This window comes from Mustela putorius, unplaced genomic scaffold, assembly GCF_011764305.1.
Source record: "Mustela putorius furo isolate JIRA1106 unplaced genomic scaffold, ASM1176430v1.1 tig00000874_pilon_pilon_pilon, whole genome shotgun sequence".
Lineage (NCBI taxonomy): Eukaryota > Metazoa > Chordata > Mammalia > Carnivora > Mustelidae > Mustela > Mustela putorius.
The window spans coordinates 1,752,011-1,769,477 of record NW_025421505.1 but is presented as its reverse complement, the minus strand read 5'-3'; the positions used below and the strand labels follow the sequence as shown (position 1 = coordinate 1,769,477).

Below are 17,467 nucleotides of genomic sequence, written 5' to 3'. Positions count from 1 at the left end.
ATCCTTTAGACTAAATTGTATACATTTCAGTACATATAGGGAAAGTTTGATTGTAAGAGTCAAATAATAAGAGGAAAGGTTTTTGTGATTGCTACTTTTGAAAATCAAAAAGAAAATATTGTGATTAATTATTTAATTTAATGGTTTAATTAAATGCAAGTTACAGTTCCTCATTTACATATCTTTCTTTTAATGGTTTAAATCTCTTAAAGCACACAGGCTTAGACATATGCCTGTTCTCAACTGTTCCTCATCTCCCTTAAAGTTGGAATTGCCCCAAGTTTTCATTAATAAGAAAATCAGGTGTGTTTCAATAATAACTCATGTCTTAAAAATGGAAATAATGTACATATTTCCTGAACCAATGATTGGACATTTTATTTTATTTTAAGATTTTATTTATTTATTTGCCAGAGAGAGAGGGAGAGATTGATAGAGAGAGCACAAGCTGGGACAGAGTAAGAGGGAGAGGGAGAGGCAGGTTGCCCTGATAAGCAAGAAGCCCCATGTGGGATTTGATCCCAGAACCCTGAGATCATGACCTGAGCCAAAGGCAGATGCTACTGAGCCACCCAGGCATCCCAATGATTGGACATTTTAGCATCATTTCTTTGGTACAATATTCACAGTAATATGTTAAATGCTGGCCCATTCACAGACATTAACCATCTGAGAATGCTTAGAAAGACCAGGAAATAAAATTATTGCGTCTTGTTTCGAGGTGAAATTCAACAATCTCTTAAGACGTAGAAGTTAGGCACTTCAGCTTCTTTTGGCTTTTGACTTGGTGAAGGTGAAGGTGCAACAGACTTTGGTCATCCTAAATCCAAGTTCACTGGACAACAGCCATCTCCAATATGCCACCTACGTTTGACCCCAATAAGATCAAAGTCATGTACCTGAGGTGCATCACTGGGGAAATCAGAGCCACATCTGCCCTGGCCCCAAAGATTGGCCCCTTGGGTCTCTTTCCAAACAAGTTTGTTAATGACATCAGCAAGGCAGCCAGTGATTGGAATGGTCTGAGGATTACAGTGGAACTGACCATTCAGAAAGGACAGGGCCAGATTGAAGTGGTACCTTCTGCCTCTGCCCTGATTATCAAAGCCCTCAAGGAATTACCATCAGACAGAAAGTAGCAGAAAGACTTTAAGTGCAGTGGAAATACCACTCTTGATGAGATTGTTAACATTGACCCATAGATGCGGTACCAGTCTTTAGCCAGAGAATTCTCTGGAACCATTAAAAAGATCTTGAGGACTGCCCAATCTGTAGGCTGCAATGTCGATGACAACCATTCTCATGACATTGTTAATGACATCAATAATGGTACAGTGGATTGCCCAGCCAGTTAAGAACTATAAAGGAAAATATTTCAGTAAAAAATCATTTGACAACTAAAAAAAAAAAAAAAAAGAAAGAAAGAAAAGAAAAGAGAAGAAAAAAAGAAGCAATGCATTTCACATAGAATGAAATGATAGTATTTATCTTAAGCACTGAATATGCAATATAAAACAGGACTTAAGGACACAGTTTAAGAATTTTATTGCTTGGTTTAAATTCCAGCTTCTCCACTAATATAGCTATGTAAACTTGGTCAAGTCATTTAGCTTCTCTGTACCTAAATTTCCTCATCTGAAAATGGGAGTAAGTATAGAACTTGTCCATATTAATCCTCTTTTACTACAATAATGGTGTGTAACAAATAGCTCTTCCCAAATCTCAGTGGCTTATAACCATAAATATTTTTTTCTCCTTCAGGGGTCTGTAGATCAACTGTGCAACTCTTAGGCTGATAGTTGTGTTTAGATTGCTTCCGCAGGTGCCAGGCTGAAAGAGAAGTGGTTCTCTAAGGAGGAATGTCAGAAGCACAAGAGAATGAGCCAAATCATTTAGCAATTTCAGTCAGACCCCCGCTTGCATACATTCACATTTCTGTTGTCAAACAACTTATATGGCCAAGTTCAACACTGAGGAGGTGGATAATTATGCTTTTCCCATGGAAAGAGGAAGACCGAGTGGGTAGTTGTTGAACAATAATTCCTACCTCACTATATTAAGGTTGTTTTGAGTGATGACTGATATAATATTGTATAGCTCTTAGCACATTTACTTGTTACATAGTAAAAGATCAATATGCATTCCTTATTATTACTTCTTATAAAAATGGTGTCATAAATTTGAAGAGAGCAAAGAACAAAGGAACTTCTGGAAACTCATGCAGACCTTACTGAGATTCATGTTCCAACTTGCCCCGAATCTCTTCTTTATTGCCCTACTTCTACTCCTGTTAGAACCTGAAAGTCTGTTAGCAATATGAGAACAGAAAGAAGTTTCCATCTCTTGCTTCCTTATCTCAGCTGGTGTTCAGTTAATCACTGACTACTACTTCCATAATGGTCCAAAAGCGTCACAAATTCTATTTTCTTAGAGCCTATGGTAGTGAATTGTAAATCTTGGGAAGTGCATAATTTCTCTTAATTTCCTCCTTCTCCCTTCCTCCCCCCTTTCCTTCCTTCCTCCTTCCCTTCCTTCCTTCCTTCTTCTTTCTATCTTTTATTTCTTTTAAAAAAAAAAAGTAGTACTTTCATTAGATGAATGGATTGGATTTCAGTACCTACTATAACCACAGACTCTTATAGTGAATTTGTCTTTGGGTCTTGGAAGCAGATGTTGAGGCAGAGTTTGAGATGCAAGATATTTATTAAGATGAACACCTGTGGGGACACCTGGCTGGCTCAGTCAGAACAGCATGGGACTCTTGATATTGGGGTCATGAGTTGAGCCCCACATTGTGTGTGGAGTCTACTTTTTAAAAAAGGGGAAAAAGAGATTAATGCCTGGGAAAGGAAGGACTAGGGAGTACAACTGGGATAAAGAAATTAAAACATGAAGCATGTCTGAAAAAGCCTAAGCCAATTGGGCATGAACTCTAGAGCTATGATGTCTTTCAGAGCTCTTCTGAGTTGGGTCAAGATGACCACTCCCTTAAATGTCTTCATAGGTCAGTCATTTGATGTGGGTTGCGCCAAGAAAATGTGTGGCTTAGGCTTGGGGACTGTGTGATTGAGGCAGACCCTGAAGGGACTGGTAGCTAGAGCCTGTGTGTAGAAGGCATATCCACAGGTAAATAGTAAGCCCTTCCTAAAGAAGGGTCTGTGTGGTACATCTCCAGGTCACTCACAAGTACCTAGTTCATTGTACTCATTTCATAAATGTTAATTGTTATTATTATTGCTAGTTATCAATATTCATATATATGTACAATTTTGCTATCTCATCCCTTTTATTGCCTACCCTCACCACTCTCTAATGGCCTATCCACCCCAACCACCTCCCACCCCCCTACCCCCTGGCTTAGCATAAGCTTTAAGAGAGAGTCATGATGGTAGCAAGACCCATCAGGCTCCTTTGGTTTTGGGCCCTTGAGAATACTCTATATCCTGTGTTCATTCTTGAGTTTCCAATTTAGCTCATCTAACTTCGAGCAAGAAATGGAGATTGCTGCAGAACTACAGTTTGGATATGTGTCCAAAGTTTATTAGGAATGATACCATGAAATCTTTAAGATATGCCTCTACAGTTCCAGTCAGAAGAGTCTTAAACTTAGAGAACTGGACTCATAATCTTACAGAACAATGGGTTGTTGCAATAGAAGAAAAATACAAATCAATGTGTTCACCTTCCTCATGTTACAGTTGAGGAAACTGATGTATGGAGAGCCATGACTTATTCAACTCTTTAGTAACAAATACTCAAGCCAGTGGCTTTTCATACAATCATACAGTGTTTAGATAACATTGGGGCTTAAAAGTTTGGGTCAGAGTTGGAGTTGGACAACTTTGTTTAAATCCTAGCGTACACACTTATAGGCCATGTGATTATGAGCAAATAATTTAACCTTTATGAGTCTCAATTTCCTCATTTTTAAGAAGTCACTTCATAAGGTAGTTGTGAGCATTAAATTAGAAATGGATGAAAAGAGCTTAGCTGTTACAATGATGATTTCATTCACAGATCTGTATTCTGTTTTTAAGAAGACACAATAGAAAGCACGCCTCTTATGTGTTGCTATAATGATGCAGTGTGATAACACAAAACTTCAGTAGCATGCAAAATTAAACATTTATGGTTCACGCATCTAGGCTCAGCTGTTGGTAAGCCAAGCCACCTCTGCTGATCTTGGCTGGAGACTCACATGCCTGCATATCTGCTAGATGTGGCTAATCTAGGATGACCTTTGCTGGATCAGCTGCAAATACTCAGTTCTTCTCCTCGTGTCTTTCATCCTCTAGCCGACTAGCTTGGGCTTGCTTGTTGATGGTAGAGGCTCAAGAAAGTAAGTGGAGATACTCAAGGCATTTTAAGGTTTAGGTTTGGAATTTGTACATCATTTCACGTCTTTCTACTGGCTAAACCAAGTTATGGGGCCATTTCTAGAGTCAGAGAAGGACACTACAAAGTTTCGTGGTAGAACTAAAAGGGGCTGGGGTGGAGGGGGGATGTGGAAGGAAGACTATACCTCTCAATGGGAGGAGCCCCCAAATCACATGGTAATAGGCGTGGCTATAGAGAGGGGTGCAGATCATTAAAGAAATCACTTTAGCTCTAGGAGACACTTTATAATAAGCCTGAAATTACCCCATTGGATACAGGGTCCATGATGACTCCATTCTATACTGAATACCGCTTATGAAGGAAGACTCTTTATAGTGAGATTTCTTTATATGTGAGTAAAATAATCCTTCCCTCACCATTATCCAGGGCTGACACCCCACCTCAAAGGACCACTTCTTCCTCCTTTTGCTTCCTTTATCCCCAGCTCCATTGGAATAAAGAGGCTTTGATCTGGAAATGACCATCACAATCTCCTTCATTTTATGAGTGAGGAACTTAACTCCAGAGGGTTTTAGTAATTTGCCCAAGGCTATTCAGTTACTTAGAGGAGATCCAAGACTGGTATCCACATGGTCTGGTAATCAGACTCAGGTTCTCTACACCCTTCCATCCTAAGCTTTTCTGCCCAGACTCTCCTTAAATTTAGATGTTTGAGGGAATATCAGACAGAACTCACAGCCTGTCATCCCAAGAATATCTTTTTGTTTGTTTAGTTTGGACAGTTTTGGTTCTTAAATCACTTATTATAGGGCACATGCTCTAGGGAGGGAGGAATCATGCTATTTGATTGTAAACATCTTAGTTATTGATTAATACTTCAGCAGGGAATAATGAGGCATGCGCACGCACACATATGTGTGTATGTGTGTGTGCAGTAAAAAGAATTAAGGGGATTATTGGTAAAATAGAAATTATAGGCAGAAAAGAGTTTCTATCTAGACCACAGTGCTTCTTTAACTTCAAATTACACACGAATTTTCTGGGAATCTTGTTAAAATGAAGATTCTAATCTCCAGTAGGTCTGAGGCAGGGCCTGAGATGCTCCATTTTTAGCCAGCTCCTAGGGATTGGTACTGTTGGTTCAGAGCTCCCTGAAGAGCAAAGGTCTAAAATATTGCTTTCTAATAGAACTTTTTGCAGTGATGGAAATATTCTATACAGTATACTGTCCAACACACTAGCCACTAACCATGTGTGGTTATTCAGCACTTTCAATGCACCTAGTACAGCTGAGGACACAAATTTTCAATACTGTTTAATTTTAATTAGGTAAATGTGTCTAGTGGCAAACATATTGGTCTAGAGGATAGGATCCATGTCCTATTCAGCTCTGAATCATAACTCAAGACATGGTGGTTCTCAATATATATTTATTGTCATGTGAGAGAAGCATGTTGGTGAGGCAGGGCCTGGAATGACATGGAGGACCTTTCAAATCTGTTCTACTTCCTTCTTCCTAGGAACTGTATTTTGGTAGTATGGCATAGTGGATAAGACCACAGAGTCTAGAGCTCACCTGTCTACACTTGAATAAGCTCTGCCATCTATTAACTTTATCATCTCCATCCCCTCTGCCTCAATTTTCTCATCTGTAAAATGGGAATAAATAGTGTGTTTTTTACAGGGTTGTGTATATTCGTGGAATGATTTAATATTTGTGAAGTTCTTAGAAGAGCTCCTGGAGCATACCAAGTTCTCTCATGTACACATAGACTTACAAGGTGTAACCTTACCTGGATAAAGTCCTTATGTATCTTTGCATTCTTTCCACCTCTCAGAAAAGCTGAGGAACTACTTGAGCTTCAAGTTCTTCGGGGGAAGGGTTTTTTCATGTTGTTGATGCTGCTTGGGACAACTCAGTCTTGTGGTGTTGTTAATCCAGAAGCATTGACTCTAACCCCACATCCCTAAATGGAGCCAATTCACCCAAGTGTCTGGTGTGAGGGGGAGAAGCAAAGTGCTAAAACAATGAGATCAACCTTCCGACGAAACAGGGTAATGATAGTTGGCCCCACAGAAGATACGATTGCTAGGAAATTCTGCACCCATGTTTACACAAAACCAAGCAGGAAATGTTTGCCAATGGAATAAATAAAGGAGCCTTCTGGTTACATAATGGTTCACTGTGCCCCAGTTTGAGGCTGTTTTGGAATTGTTACTTGGTCTAGGTTTGAATTTTGGAGCTCAGGCTACCCGTCTCCTCTTTTGTTTGCAGGTTTTTGATACATGAAGCATCATTCTTCTTCACCTCCCTAACAGCCCGAGTTAAAGCTGCACCAGAACATGGGTTCATCGTTTTGGCTGAAGACAGCCCTCATGACCTACTTTGCTTCTGAAGCTCTGACCTAGAATAGACTTAGAATGGGATAAGGACAATGGGCTGGAAGTGATGGAGCTCAGGGTCAGTTGACCCATGCAACTAGAGAAAGGACAAGCTCTAATATTATGAAAAGCATCTGTTTGTTGTGATTCTATGTGCCAAGCCTTATGCTAGACACAGTCTTAGCCTCCCACAACAAGCTTGCAAGGGAGGCAATTAATGACCCACGGATGTGGAGTGGTTTTAAGTAACATGTTCTAGCTCAGAAGCTAGGATAAGTTAGCCCCTAGGTCTCTGCCTTTTCCCTCTGTTATACTGCCTTTCCTAGACTAGAAATTAAAGCAGATATTTCAATTCAGTTGCTTAAATTCTCCTGTGTAACCCAGGAAAGCAAAAGGTATTGCCTGGGAGAAAAATATCTAGTTGTAAAAAAATAAAAATCCTCATGATTCAACAAATTTTAATTTGTATGGATGAATGAATTTATCATAGCATATTTTGAACGTATCACTACCCTGAAAGGGAGTTAACTTCTCCTGACCCCACTATGCACTTTGTGAAACCATTTACTGAGTGCCTATTGGATGCACTGGCTACATGTAAGTCATAGGAGATAAATGAAGTGAATGCAAAGTCCTAACATGGTTCTGACAGACAGGGGAGCTTGGTGAAACCCATTTTACTGTCTTGGGTCTCAATTTGCTTAAGTATAATGTGTTGGTGTTCAAGAATCCTCTGAAATTCTGGGATATGGTAAATCTGGATGAGAGTGTAAGCCCTCATAGAGGAAAAATCTTCCTTCTAGCCTCTTATTTTATGGGGAGGCTTCTACAGTTCCTTCAGAACTTCTAGAAAAGTCAAGAAAACATACACGTGGGCCTGTTTTCCAACTGCTCCTGAGGATCCAGTAAGACTCATGGAGAACTAGAGGGAAAAAGTAGAAATGGAAGCTCTGGTGGTATCTCATGTTTCCTGTACATTTGCTACTCTCCAAGACACTGTAAGTATGTTAATTAGACTGTATTTACTCATATAGTCAATTTTTGTGTGTACTGGGGGCCAAGGTTGAAACTGCATCATTGAAGACTCATTTCTTAGTACTTTGTCTCTTCCCTGCAGGTATGCTCTTTCTAAGTTTACTTTTTCTTGAGGATTAATTTACACTCCACGAAATGCACAGATCTTAAGTGTACTTAAGATCTTGAGTTTTCATAAAAGCATACCCTCATGGGTCTACCACCACAATCAATATTTAGAACATTTTCACTTCATCAGAAAATCCCTTTCTGCTCATTTCCAGTCATTTCCTCCCCCTTTGCCCACCCCAGGTAATAGCTCTTTTGATTTTTTTCATTATAGATTAGTTTTATCTGTTCTAGAATCTCATGTGAATGGAACCAAATAATACGTACTCTTCTGAGTCTAGTTTCTTTCATGTAGCATAATGGTTTTCAGATTTAGCCATAGAACCTCATGTGTGTGGGTTTCCTTTTTACTCTTGAGTAGTAGTACTGTAAAATATACCACAACTTCTAAAACCCCTTCCCCGCTGATAGACATTTAGATTATCTCTAATTTGAGACATTATAAGTAAAACCATTATGAAAGTTCATGTTTGAGTCTTGTATAGGCATATACACTTATTTCTCCTGTATAGATGCACAGAGGGGAATCATTGGGTCAGAATATAGGCAAATGTTTAACTTCATATGAAGCCATCAAGTGGCTTTTCAAAGTAGTTGTGCTATCTTATACACTTTTCAAGACTTTCTCTCAAAAGATCAACAGCTGGAACGAGATCTTTGTACTGCTTTCTGTCAGACCCCCAACTCCCTCTTTTCCTATCAAGCAGGCTAGCTAGTCAATCTGAACATGGGGCAGGACTCGGTGGATATTGACATCTCAGTTTACATTTTATTTTCTCATTCATTGTAAACAAACAAACAAATCATCTTTCAATAGGTCTAAAGAAATGGAAGGTAAAGGACTTTCAAATCCAAAGAGTAAGCAATTCTTTTTTTTTTTTTTTAAGATTATTTATTTATTTATTTGTCAGAGAGAGAGCGAGCACAGGCAGACAGAGTGGAAGGCAGGGTCAGAGGGAGAAGCAGGCTCCCTGCGGAGCAAGGAGCCCGATGTGGGACTCGATCCCAGGACGCTGGGATCATGACCTGAGCTGAAGGCAGCCGCTCAACCAACTGAGCCACCCAGGCGTCCCAAAGAGTAAGCAATTCTTAACACAATCCTTAATGGTGACCACTCAATGTTTGCCCCTTAATATCATGAAAAAGACAAGGATACCCACTCTTCCCACTTTCATTGTTATTTTACTATAGGTCACACCAGTGCAATAAAGGGAAGAAAAGGAAAATAGGCATAAAGGTTGAAAGAGAGTCTGCAACTCCTTACCTCACTGATAGCATCATTATCTATGTAGAAAAATCCTAAGGAATCTACAAGAAAACTGCTGGAATAAATATGTAAGTTCAGTAATGTTTCAGTGCTCAAGGTTGATATACAAAATCAATTACATTTGCATATCCTACCTCAATTGAAGAATAAAATAAGAAATACCATTTACAATAGCATAAAAAATGATAACACACTTAAATTTATTTCTAACGAAAAAATGCAGTAAGACTTGTACACTAAAAAATACAAAACATTGCAAGAAGAGAAGACCTAAATAAATGGAAAACCATATTCATGGATTGGAAAACTCAATATAAGGGTGCCAGTTCTCAAATTCATCTCTGGTATGGGTTGGCAAACATTTTCTGTGAAAGTCCAGACAATACATACTTTAGGTTTTATGGGCTATGTGATCCTCATTTAAGCTACTCAACTCTGCCTTTGTAATACAAAGTCATAGACAATATGTAAATGAACAAGTGTGGCCATGTTCCTATAAAACTTTATTGACAAAAACATGTTGTGGGCCAGATTTGTCCTTCTTCTATTAGCCATCAGCTATAAAATGAGAAGTAAGACCAGATGGTCTTTAGAGTTTCTTTCCAACTTTCTCCTGGAAAAAAGAAAGGGTTTCTTTTTCTAAATATGCCAGATAAAGAAAGAACATAATAACTTATATTGCTATTTATTTGGCTATTAATTCTCTCGTCAACCTCATCTTTGTATATACAATGGTGACAATGAAGCCGACTTGGTAGTGTTGATGGGAAGATTAAGTGAAATAATGTAGAGATGTGGAAGATCTGGGACAGTGCCAGGCTCATTCCGAGACATTCATACTCCCTAGCCTCATTACAGTATTTTCCCATTTGTTTTTAGAACTTTGTGTTAGGGGTTGAAATTTCAAATACTGTTTTCAGTCAAGCAACTGAGGCTTAGATGACAAGCTTGTGTGAGTCTAGGGAACCTAATCTCAGGATGGTCATACCTGCAGACAGGTCCTGCTGGTGTACCACCATTTTATAGTGTGAAGTGATTTGATGTCCCATAATCCCTACTGTAGACTTCTAGATGCCTATCTTTGAATCTTTGAAGAAACTGGCTCTGTATCAGGGGTCACAGCAAAGTAAAGGTTCCGGAAGTCCGGGGTGGTAGCCCAGAAACATCTGGCACTTAGGTCCCATTGCCTTTTTAAGAAGACATGCTTCTTATTGTAAATATTATGCTCCAGCCTCCCAGCATAATTCCACATAATGTCATCTCTGGGAAAAGCTGGTAAGTGGTGAGAACTTAAGGCCTTCCATCTGCTGGGAATCAGGCCTGGTAGACACACAGGAGCTTTCTTCTACCTTATACCATTGGCCCTTCCCTTCATTCACTTTTCTTTTTGCTATCTGGTCCTGAGCTAGCCAAAGATGAGGGTTGGTATGTTGCCTTCCTCAGCCCTGCCCTAGGTAGCATTTGTCTTGCAACTTTCCCATGCTTGTTTCAACAGGAAAAAAAAAAAAAAAAAAGCAAAGAGATTGACATATAGCTGCCCTGAGGCTAGATTGTCACTGAAATAGATTTCTCCAAATAAAAATAAAGGCCATTTTTGCTCGCAAGGGCTTGCAATGAAACAGAGTTAATAAAAACTGCATGGGAAACTCACATTGCAGCTATAAAAAAATTAAAAAACAGAATTCTTAGCTAAAGTCAGCAGTGATTGTTGGCTCAGGGTAGGAATTAGGGAGGAAAACATTCTGAATCTCATTGAAAGTGAAGAGGGAAGATTTATTACCCTTTATCCATTTGTTTAACCCTTCAGAAGTAAATCTAGAGTCACGCTTGCTTAGAAAGTGATTAAGTCCTGGGTTTTTAAGAGCAGGACACACCATTTTCTCCTTGGGGATGAGCTGTTAAATAGTAAATAGGGCTACTTAACTTAAAAACAAAAACAAATGAAAACAAAACTCCAAAACAAAGAGTTGATAAAAATCACTGATGAAAACATTCCCAGCTTTGTTCTTACCTCCTCCATCAGTCTAGTGTGGATGTATCAGATATCTCTGAGGTCAAAGATCGTATATTATTCTGGACTGAAGGGCAGGGGCACCTCTCATCACTCTCCAGTCCTCAAAACCCGACGTCATCATCTGGAATATCTCCTGGAGAAATGGTTTGTATCTAGAGCACCCCACTGAGCAGGGGTCTTCCCTTTGAGAATGGAGCATCCAGGAACCTTCTAGACCCAGTGTGAGGTGCCACGAGACCATTAGGAGATGGTGATTGATTGTCTGAGAAATTCACCATCTTTCTGCATTCAGAAAGCCACTACCCTAATGGAGAACCTGGGGCCTCTATTAATTCCCACTTAGGACTACCAACATGAAAAATCACTGTATGTAAGACAAGCGGGCTTTTAGCTCCTGGTTGCTGTCGGGGAATTTATAAGAATATTTAGAAGTGACTCAAGGTCCTTTCTTTCTCTCCCCTTCAAACCTATAAACTCTGGTCCCAAATTTCACAGGTTTTTGCTAATTAATGCCACCACTGTGGAAATGGGGGCTGTTCTGCAAACAAGCTACAACAAATGGGATTTTTATTGCTGGTGGAAAAGTCTGGGGAATAATTAGCAGATCCATGGAGATCCCCTGACTCCGGGCATCTGCATGGTAATGGCCAACCCTGGAGATCACTCAGGGAAATGGGGTCGGACTTTCCACCTTAGGGCACATTTATATTGTCAGTTATGGCCTTCAAACTGCAGTTGGACAAATGTGGGAAAATATTTTGTGAAATGCTAGACAAATGAACCTGATGTTGACCAATCTGAACTAGGAAAACTGGCTCTGCTTTGCTAAGTGCTGTACAGCAGCCAAGACTTGCAAATGAAATATTTTGATATCTCGTTAAACTTGAGTCCCCAGAGAGGTGCACACACACATACACATGGTTGACTACGGTCCCCCTCAAGGTAGCTGTCTGGAGAAGATTACAGAAATGACAGACTCCTGGGGGCCAGAACAGAACCTGGAGGTCAACTGGTCCAGAGGTTCATAACCAAGGAATCCGTGGAAAGAATACAGGGGGTATCTGAGAACTTGGGGATCTGAGAACTTAGATGGGAAAACAATTAAATTTTTGTTTTCACTAATTTCTAATTGAAATGTAATATTTATGTTCATTTCAAATGCAATCAATGAGCCACAAGGGTATCACCTGTATCCATGATTTTGACACAGTCAAAATCAAAGATGTCTTCAGATCATATTACAATGTTGCAGATTATCTCAAGATATCATTTATGGTCAAGGCTTTTTTGAAATTATAGTAATGATTAGATTTACTGTTAGATACTTAATGTTATTAAAGAAATATATATTACTACATCACATATTTAAAATTATTTTGAATACTGTATTTTATGTAATTTGGTTTCTTATAATTATATCTATTTTTTTTACCAATTAAAATATTATATTAAGAAGAGGTCATAGGTTTCATCAGACTATTAAAGAGGTCCCTAATACAAGATTTAAGATTTAATATTTGAATACTGTATTTTATGTAATTTGGTTTCTTATAATTATATCTATTTTTTTTACCAATTAAAATATTATATTAAGAAGAGGTCATAGGTTTCATCAGACTATTAAAGAGGTCCCTAATACAAGATTTAAGAATCTCTCCTTGTTCAATATCTTTTACTTACAACTGAAAAAATGGTGGCAATTTGGTGAGTGGCAGAGAGAAAGCCAGAACCCACAGTGCTATTTCTCATCTCTTCCTACCATTCTAGGAGTCTATAGGAGTCTATGGAGAGGAGAGTACCCTTACTAAAAACAATACCAAACACTTCTTTAGAACCATGTTTTAAAGCATAGTAATCAAAGATGATAAATAATTCCTGAGCCTGATCTTAGCAAGGGAATTTGTTTTCAAATTTAAATATACTTTTCTTCTTTCATTTTAGAGTGTGGACATTGCTAAGTTAGGTACATGTCATCATTTGAAAAGATTAACACAGAGGCACAATGACGTAGGTTATATTTAAACAGTCCCACAGAATACATTATATGTTATTTTCTGCATTCCTAGAAGCAATTTTATCTCCTGAATATTTCAGGGGAATTGAAATGAAATTTTAATCTGTGAACGCTCCAACCATAAACAATGGAAAGCTACATGTCAGGCCAATCTAGGTTGGAATGAGTATGGATAATTTAGATAATCAACCTCATATATTATCTAGAATTCATTAATGATACACACATGTGTATGGGCCCCAACTAGGAGGAAAAATAAGAGGCACATTCATTTCAAGCAACCAATGGCTCTCACAAACATATTAACTGATTCTATATCCCTGGTGTGAACATGAAGTTGTAAGAAATTCAAATAAATTCTTATTCTCTCTCACAGTTCAGTTAGAGGCAGCTTTTCTTCAAGCAATTGACCCCGACACTTTCTGGTTTTCTTAATTTCATAATTAATGGAATTATTTAAAAATTAGCATGGAATTATAGATATATAAACCATAAAATTATATATAAAATTATCAAATTTAGTAGTTCTCAGAACTTAAGATTTTCAATTATACCTTTTTCCCCCTTTAGCAATTTATTAGATATGACATATATGTGAATATATTCATCTTTTCTGGCTTTATTTTTTTATGTTTTAACTTTTTACTTTGGAATTTCTTCGACTTATAAAAGAGATACAAATATAATATAAATAATTTGAGGTGTGCCCTCATCTAGACCCCCCAAATGTTAAAATCTCTTAAAACCAACACAATGATCAAAAATCAATAAATTAACACTGATACTCCTCCATTGTCTAAATATAGATCTTATTTACATTTTACCAATTATCTCACTAATGTCTTTCTTCTGGTCCCAAGTGCAATGTAAGGTTTTTTGTTGGATTTAGTTTTCATCCCCTATCATTCTCCTCTGAAACATTGCTTTAGCCTTTCCTTGATTTCAGTGACCTGGAAATTTAAAGTGGTTTGGCTAGTTATTTTGTACAAGTCTCCTCAGCTTGGTTTTGTCTGATGTTTTCTTGTGATTCTACTCAGGTTATGCACTTTTAGTGGGAATACCAAAGAACTGATATTATGTCCTTCTCAATGCACTGTATCAGAAGGTACAGGGTGTTGATATCTCATTACTGATGTTGTCAACTTTGATCACATGGTTTGATTGGTGTCTGTCAGGTTTCTCCACCATAAAGTCAAAAATTTTCTTACTATAATTAATAACTGAACTATGGGGAGTTACTTTGATACTGAACGTCCTGTTTCTCATCATACTTTCACCTACTAGTTTTAATTGGTGTTTCCTGCTTGAAACAACTATTAGGTTTATATGAGAAAGTAGCAAGTTCATTCTAGAGAAATCCAAATCATCCTTAATTAAACATGAGGTCCAAAATGCCCATTTCAAGAGATACAGATTTTTTTTTTTTTTTGCAATTGGTCACTTATTGCCTCTTTGTCTCTCTGAATCTCTTTCTTTTGCTATTTACCCAAAGTTATAAATGCCATGAGAATGTGACAGTTATGAATGTGCACCTAAAGTAAATGTACTTGAAAGACAGGCGTGTTAATTCCTAAAGGTTCTTATTGGATTTCAAGTATTTAAAAACACAGAAAAAGTGCAATGTGGATTCTTTTGAGCACAAATGTAATCTGATCACATCCCATGAGTACAGCAGAGCATAATTGTTTATGTCTTCAAGGCCACAGACACCTATTAAGTACATACGATATTGAAGGAATCTCTCCCTGTTGCCCAACTGTAAAAAACGTAAGCTTCAGGCTACACCCTAGTACCAACCAAAGTGTGCTGGACCCTCAAGGAGAGACAAGGAGGATTGTGTTGGGGAATTTCTTGCATTAGCATTTGGCCATCCACTTCAATTAGTTTGTCTGTCTTTCTTTCTTTCTTTCTCTCTCTCTCTCTCTTTCTTTCGTTTTCTTTTTTCCTCTCATTATAAAGACTTTATTTATTTGAGAGAGAAAGAGAGGGCAAGCACATGTGGGGGTGGAGGGGCAGAGGGTGGCAGAGAAGCAGACTCCTCACCAAGCATAGAGCACCATCCCAGGACCCTGAGATCATGACCTGAGCTGAAGGCAGATGCTTAACTGACTGAACCACCCAGGTAGCCCTGCATCAATTATTTTTATAGCACAAATCTAGGTATATATAAATGTAAGTAGATACATAAAACTGTCTTGGAATTTCACTCACTGTTTTGGGATGAGATAAAAGACTGAGATATATCTGGGCCTCTACCAAAGAGAGAAGGGTCTTGCCTACTTGTTCTTGGAATGCATGGGCCACCAGGCAAAAAAAACTTCACTACAGAGCAATCCTAAAAAATGTGAATGACAATCAATTTCCCATAAGACTGATTTTTCTCAGGGCCAACTCTTTTTAAAAGTATGGATATACAAAAAAGAATAGTATATCCATACTTTTAAAAAGAGTATACAAAAAAGAATAGTATAGATGGGATCATTTTTCTTTTCCAAGATGTCAAACCAAACAGTTTCATAAACCTAATGAGATTACTTAGTTTCACCCTCACTTCATCAGAAGCCATCCCTGTTCGTAGTCCTTCCATTCTTAGAAAACTCAAGCGGTAGAAATGTAACACCTCTCATCTCTCACCAGTTTTTTCTGTCAAAATATCTTCATGATATCTATCTGAGGAACTGCATCAATAAAAACACAATCTTTTAAAATCCTGCCACAATAATGGGTGCCAAAGCTCACTTCTTGACCTGCCCTTACCAACACTGTAATAAGAGCTTTGGAAGAAGATCTGAGAGTATGGTTATTAAATGTGTTGTGGACGCCATGCTGAAAGAGAACGCAGTTTCTCAAAGGCAGCCTTCCTCTGACTTTAAGATTGACTTAACATCCAAAAAGTCATGACAACTGAATCTGGGCCAACTCTAACAACTTGAAATTAACAGGAGTATATATGTGAGATTGTTCACTTGGATCAGAAATGATCAGCCAGCATAAATGCAGACCAAAGGGGAAGCAAATGGGCAAAAACAAAATAAAACAAAATAAAACGTGGTTGGGAGTTTTCACTGCAAGTAAACCCATGCTAGGAATGTGGATTGGGTAGAAATGGAACTTTTCCCACCTCACCCTTGTCGAGTACTTGAATGAGAAACTAGTGGCCTGGAAGTGAAGACATTGACCAGATCTTGGGGGCCCCGGGCTCAGTACATAATGGGTGAATGAGAGGCTGTCAACATCTGAATTCTTGAGCAAACCCACTAGGCGGGTGTTTTCTTGGAATTGTGTGACTGTATATTAAGTGTGATTTCATACTAAGCTTCAAAACCTGCTGCCTGTTTTTTCCTTATGACAATCTTTCAGAAACAAATTTTTAGATGAAATAATAACAAGGACATAAGCAAGTAGAAAAAAAGAGATAGGGAAACAAAATATGAAGAGGGTTCTGAAAAAAGTAACGGATCAATTTGGCCCAAAGAGCAAATAACATGGAAATTACACTTGGATAATGGAAAAAAGCACCTCAGGGGGTTTGGGTATAGGAAGTTTAATTGAATGCTGTTAGAGTAGAGAGATACATATAATATTTTTCATTACATCAACACTTGCAAATATTCTATTGAATCATAATCTGTTGTCAGTGCCCAAGAAATGATGCCTGTTTTTGAGAAAAAGAGAATCTAAATATAAGATCAACTTATGGGATTTGTTTGTTTTTGCATTTTGCCTACCTTTTTGCTTTTGACCCAGGTCCACGAAATATTCAACTACAAGAATGAAGAACAACAAATGAGTGGACGAGATGTGAGTGAAGAGGTTGTTAGGAGCATTTTCCGTAGAACATGAGGAGAGCACATTTCCTGGATCCTGAGCCCCACGCTCTCCTATTTTGTTTCCTTGTCGATACGCCTTTTATCGAGGCCATCCAAAGAAACCCATGCAAACTTAGGAGGAAAAATCAGATCTGAAGACGTACTGACAATACAAGAGACAACAGAAGGGTGACAGTGAAGAAGGGAGCCTTCCAGTGAGTAAGCAGATACAAGTACCTGCGAATGCGGTGTGTAAAGAGAAAGAGGTTGCCTAATTTTTAATGATGTTTGATTTTTTGTTTTGAAGGCCCCTAAGAGTTAAGTATGTGTCAGGACCTTATCTATTCTCTGCCCCAGTCCCTACAATGGCCGAAGCGGTGAAGCCACTTAGAACCAGCACATAAACTGCTTCTAAATGATCAGAAACCTCCTGAGTTTTCCGCTTCAGCTCACTGTGTGCCTTTAAGCAACAGAGATTTTAAAGTCCTGAGATTATAGGA

At 38.3% G+C, this 17,467-nt stretch overlaps 1 pseudogene; it reads left to right on the top strand.

Moving 5' to 3' along the window:
• Positions 1-842: 842 nt before the first annotated feature.
• LOC106005659 lies at positions 843-1,355 on the top strand (annotated as a pseudogene).
• The last annotated feature ends 16,112 nt before the right edge of the window (positions 1,356-17,467 follow it).